The sequence below is a fragment of the Melospiza melodia genome, unplaced genomic scaffold (genome assembly GCF_035770615.1).
Source record: "Melospiza melodia melodia isolate bMelMel2 unplaced genomic scaffold, bMelMel2.pri scaffold_32, whole genome shotgun sequence".
Taxonomy (NCBI): domain Eukaryota; kingdom Metazoa; phylum Chordata; class Aves; order Passeriformes; family Passerellidae; genus Melospiza; species Melospiza melodia.
Genome location: NW_026948638.1, coordinates 5,674,450 through 5,680,445, shown reverse-complemented (window position 1 = coordinate 5,680,445; position 5,996 = coordinate 5,674,450).

Sequence of the window (5,996 nt, the reverse complement as noted above, 5' to 3'; positions counted from 1 at the left end):
AACGTAGCTGAGTTAACAGCTTCCAATCTAAGGGAGTATATTCTGCTATATTATGCGTAAGGTTCCCCTGTGCATCATACTGTGGTGTGTATGTAACTGGACATGCAAGACTAGAAGCTATTTCCACCGCCTCACCATCCCCTATTTGCATTACTTCTTTCGCCAAAGCAGCCCAAGCTTCCCTCCTCTGTTTAGCCATCTCCCCCCATGGATCACGGTGTGCCCCTGGGATGGGATCTGGCCCTTTAAGGGTGCTATGCTGCTGGCGCTTCGGTGCAGACACCGAGGTTTCGCGCGGGGGGGGCAGTGAAGCAGGGGCTGGCTCGTGCGGGGGAAGCGGGAGCCCCCCCTCCCCCGCTGGAGCTGACAGTGAAACCGCAGCCGGCTCAAGCGGAGCCTGCCTGCGGGGGGGAACCAGCCCCCCCGCTGGAGCCGCCTCGGGCGGGGAAATGGGCCCCTCCCCCACCGAAGCTGTAACCGGAGCCGGCTCATTGAGGGGAAGCGGCGGAGGCAAGGCTGGCGGCGGAGGCGAAGCTGGCTTGCCCCTCCCCCCACCATCCGACGCGCCCTCCCCCTCTGACAGGAAAGGTGCAGACGGTTCCACTGCGCCTATAGAGAAATCCTCCACACCACTTTGCTGGGGACTCTTAGGCATAAGTACTTTAGTTACAGAGGGTGCCAGGGGATCATCTTCACGACCATACCCTATATTCCTCTTATGAGCTTCTGTTGCCCTTTCTGCTGCCTTTCTCTCAGAGACCTGCTGAAGTAACGTGTTATACACCACCCGCCATAACTTCCCGAATTTCTTTGCTGACTTATCATCATCTAGTACTGTATCCCACAATATTTCCCCAAACTTTCTCCACTCTGATAACTCATGAACTGTATGAGGATTAGAAAAGATACCCTTAGCATGGCCATAAGCTAATAACCCTGGTAACTCCTTTTTTAAATCTATCCCTTTTATCCCACGCCGCTCTAAATAGGCGGTAAATAAATCATATGCCGCTTGCCTATCCATACCTATTAATCAGCGCGTGCTGTTGCAGCTCTCCAGGCTCCGGCGGACACGTATTGGCTTAAGTCACAGTTGTGAACCTTAAGGGTGCTTCAAATTCCGGCACCGTCCCGGCTGCTGGGACCCAAACCCAACTTCCGGACCGTGGCGTAATCCCTTTTTCTTTTAATCCGAGAAAAAGGGCAGAGATTCGGTTATGCCCGCATTCTCCACCATTTGTCGACGGAAGGGAACCAGGACATCAGTTTGATCATCACAGGCTCGATTTTATTGATCAGTACGGCGGGTTAAATACAGTTACTAATGAGCTTCATACATATTGCAAAAGTTGAGCTCAGGATTGGTCAGCTTGCATATCAGCACCTACGCCTACTTCTACATTCCTATGGTTCTACTTTTGATACTTTCTACATATTCTTAGGATATATTCAGGACTAATCTCAACTCCCTATCCTCATGTTGCAGCAAGGTCGCTGCTGACTCTTCCTTTTAGCTTGCTGACTGCTGACTTCTCTCCTTCAGTTTAACCAGCGGCATTATATCAGTGTGGCCTTTCTCAGCTAACCAATTATTAATAATGCTCTCCACACCCCACCATTCCCCCATCCAAGCCCTGGCACTCAGAGCAGCCTTGTGCAAATCTGAGCTGCCTCCAGCCAAGGCTGCACCTGCAGCTTACAGCTCCTTGGCTCCAACTCCCACCTGCTTTCCTTGAAGAAGGAGCTGCCCGAGACACAGAGGGATGTTCATTCATTGTCTGGCAACAATGCCAAGGGAAGGTACAGCCCCATCAATGCAAAAGTCATTACTCTGTTGGATATTAAATCCACTTTCCACTGCAGACAGTCTCAGAGCAATGGAAAACCTTCTGAGCCCAGTACAGATCCCAAGGTCCCTCCAAACCCTCCCTGCCCTGATTCTGCCCAGATTTGCTCTTTGCACACACGAGTCACATGCTGAAGCCAGGAGCTCCCTCCATGCCCAGAGGGAGGAAAAGAGAGAAAGGGGATGAAGAGCTCTCCTGTGCAGAGCCAAGGTCCATGTGCAGCCCCTGCAATGGGAACCGCAACTCATCAGGTTTGTGTCCTTTGGGCTCAGGGAGTGGTGACACTCAGAGGCACAGAAAGGTTTCTTGCCAACAAACACACGTTGAATGCAGTCTCACTTCCACAGCCACTGGAGCTGACCGGTGGGCTAGCCGTTCCTGGAGTGACCAGTGGAGACTACAAATCCCGCCACTCCCAGGTTCTTGGCAAGAAACCCTTAGTAGTGGCTCCATCTGTGGTGTGGTGATGCAGCGAGAGCAGGACTGTGAAGAACTGAGGTAATGGAATGAAGGAGTGGACACGCGTGTGGATGCCAAGGCGCTTTTTTAGCCCAGGTGGGGCCAGTGACGGTGTCAGGTAAAAACTGTTAGGGAGGCACTTAAAAAGGGGATGGGGGCAACAAAAGAGACACGAGGGACCAATGAGCAAAACCCAGGGGAGCTGTGAGTGACACAACTGAACCAATAGGAAGGGCCCAGGGGACGCGAAAGTCTGAAGGGAAAAATCATGTTCTAGGTGAGGGATGATTGACATAGAAGATTCTCGACATGAGAGGGGACGGTTACAATGATTGACAGGCAACAGGTGGGAGGAACAAACCATTAGGAGGGAGAACATGGAGGGAAGAGAGGGTCAAACCAAATTCTTAACTTTTAAAAAAGAACCAACTTTACAATAAACCCATATAAAACACACACAATGCTACAGTCGAACATTTGATCAGTTTAATATCCCTCACAGCTCTTTCCTCAGCTCTCTGTGATGTACCAGCAGCATCTGAAATGTCCCCCATCCCCAAGGGATTTCTGTACATAACAGTTTTAGGCAAAGACATAGGAAAAATTAGGTGATAGATATAAACACAAATAAGATGTTGACTAACATGATATTTATTTGAACTTCAGAAATATGGGGCAACTCTCTGCACCTCAAAGCATGAAACCAGTCATTTGACAAGCACTTGAAAGACCAGAGAGCATCTGGAGGAGAAAATCAAAAAACAGCAAGGTGGACATCGATCCAGCTGCTCTAGTGAAGGGGCATCCTTAGACATGGCCATCTAACCAGAAGAGCTGGAAACAGATGAAGGAAGATTGAGAGGAAGTAATACACTGGATATTGGTGACACAAGTCCACAGGAAGATCAGTATTTGTTCTTCTGCCATCATTACACTTCCAGGAAGTTCCTGTTCCTGGTGGGAAAAATTTGCCATGGCTTAAAAGTACTCAAATGACCCAGGTAACAAAGATCCATTTGTATATTAGGAAACTAACCAGTATTAAAACCTCTGCTCCTTTCCAGGCAGACATCAGTTGTGTACCCATGGACAGGCAGTGCCACTTGTGCCCTGAGGTGCCCAGCTGGAATTGGATCTCTCAGAGAGAACCTGAAGGAGAGCAGAGCACCTTGCAAGCTGCAGGTCCCTGACAGCCCCGCAGGGCTCCTGTCCTATTACAGCATCCTGAGTGGGTCGTTGCTGGTGAGAGAAGGACAGGAAATCTTGTTTCTTGATCAGAAGGCTGGATTTATTGATATATAATATATAATACATTATGACTATACTAAATAAGGAAAGAAGTTTGCAGATGCTTGCTAAGCTAAGAATAGAAAGAAAAGAATTCTATAACAAAGTTGTGTCCAGGGACTCTGTCCCCAGCTTGCACTTTGTGATTGGCCCTTAATTATAAACATAGGAACATGAGCCAATCAAAATTCAAAATAGGTGCATCCTATTGCATTTCACAGCAGCTGAAAACAATTGTTTACATTCTCTTCTGAGGCCTCTGCCTTCCAGAAGACGCAGAAATCTGAAAGAAAGGATTTCTGTGAAAAAATGTCTGTGACACTGTCCCATCAACATCTGCTCTGCTCCAGTCTGAAACAGGGCCCAGAATCGTGATGGGATCATCAGAGAGCTGAGGTGTGTGCTGGAATTCAATGCCCTCCCCTGTTTTTCGGAGAAAAGAAGAAACCTCACAACTTTGTAAAAGTTGTAAAGCCCGGTATGCTTTTATTACGACGCGCGCCGGACGCATGTCCCCCAAAAAGGCATGTGTGCCTCGGAAGACCTCGGGTCTTCTTTTATCTCCTTTCCAAATGCATATGCATACCGTTTCACAATAAGTTCATACATATTCATTCCGCGTGATATTTAGCACCAGTTCTTCTTTATCAAAGGAACTTCTAAGTCGGGGGCAAATCAACCTTGTGGTCTTTTCTGTTTTTCTTTCTCTGTCTCCTTGCTGTCTCGGCTAATGAGTTTTTCCTTCAGCTTTGGCCTCACAGACATTACACCTTTCTTAGACACTTCACCTAATTAAGAATGGATCTTTACTCTGTCTCACTCCATCCCGCAGCAGCCCTGCATTTCCCTCCTGCAGCCTTGGTCTCCAGCACAGCCATGGAGGCCCTTTGGGCTCTGGACTGTTGCTGCAGCCCCCAAGGGAAGCTGAGCTCTGCCTTTGGCACAGTCAGGCCTGGCCAGCGCAGGCCAAGTTCAGCAATTCCCTGTGTGTGTCTGACCTTGCTGTCAGCCCTGGCAGCGGCTGCGTGGCCCCTTTGTGGCCCTGTGCAGGCCCAGCCATGGTGGCCCAGCCCCTGTGCAGGCCCAGCCCAGGCCAGGAGCATTGCGGCTGGGAACGGCCCCTGTGCCGTGGTGCCCACAGCAGCCTTGGGGCTCTGTGCCCCATGGCCTCCCTGCTGGGCAGCCTCTGCCAGCTCCTGCAGAGCCCGTGGAAGATGTCGGGCTGCACAGACAGCCCTGCCCCGGGATCTGCCTGCCTCTGGGCCAGCAGAGAGGCTGGCCAGGTCTAGCCATGGCCGAGAACAGTCCCTGAGCCCCGCAGGAGGATGGAGCTGGGCCCCAGCCAAACTCAGCCCAGGCCAAAGCTGGGCTCAGCAGCCAGGGCTGCCAAGGGCTGGGCACAGAGGCTGGCACTGACAAATGTCCTGGGCCCCCTCCCTGCTCTGTCCATGCTACCAAGGGCACAGAGCAGCCTCCTCTCTGGGCCACTTACCTGTTGGCAATGCCTTGCACAGGCGCTGGCCCTGCCCCACAAGGCCTGGCCTGAGTCCTGCCCCTGCGCGTTCAGCCAGGCTGAGATGGACACTGATGGTTTCTTGGCCAGGCTCTCTGAGCCCAGCCCAGCTCCCTGCAAGTTCTGTCAGCTGCCCTGAGCTCTGGGCAGCACCAAGGGCCTCTCCCCAGCCCAGCCCTGCCGGGTCTGGCCCCACAGCTCTGCTCAGGCCAGGCTGCTCTGGCCACTGCCCCACGGCCTCAGCCCCTGGCAAGGGCACAGCAGCAGCTGCAGCTGCCACAGGACTCAGCCCCAGCCATGGGGGAAGGTGCTTGGCCAAGGCCAAAGGAGGCTCCCTGGCTGCCCTGCTCCCCTCGGGCTGAGGTGCTGAGAGCTCTGCAGCCCCTGCTGCCATCCCATCTGCCCAGGGCAGCACAAGAGCTGTGGCCTTGGAGCCCTCAAGCGCTGCTCCCGCTCCAGGCCCAGGGCCCATGCCAAAGCTGGGGCAGGCACAAAGCTGTGCCCATTTCTGTTCATTTCTGCCCTTGTGGAGATGGGTTCTCAGCCACTTGGAGTTTGATGATGAATTTCCCTACTGCAGAGGCCTCTTCTTTTTTGAGCTCTTCAGTTCAGGAGTTCATGGGAAAAGGCTCATAAACATTTGTTCACAACGCCTGATCAAGAAAAGCCACAGGAAATACTCTAGATTTTCAATTCTTTCGTGGTTAATAACACACATTTCTGAAGTGTATTCAAATTGAATAAACTATATTGAAAGCAATGAAGAAAGAATTGATTTATCCTGTTAAGTTTTCTTTTCCTGTTTATAGGCCGATATCAGTAATGTTATTAGTAAATGATATCAATATCTTTTGATATTGACCCCCAGCACCTTCTAATGCTGTCTGAAT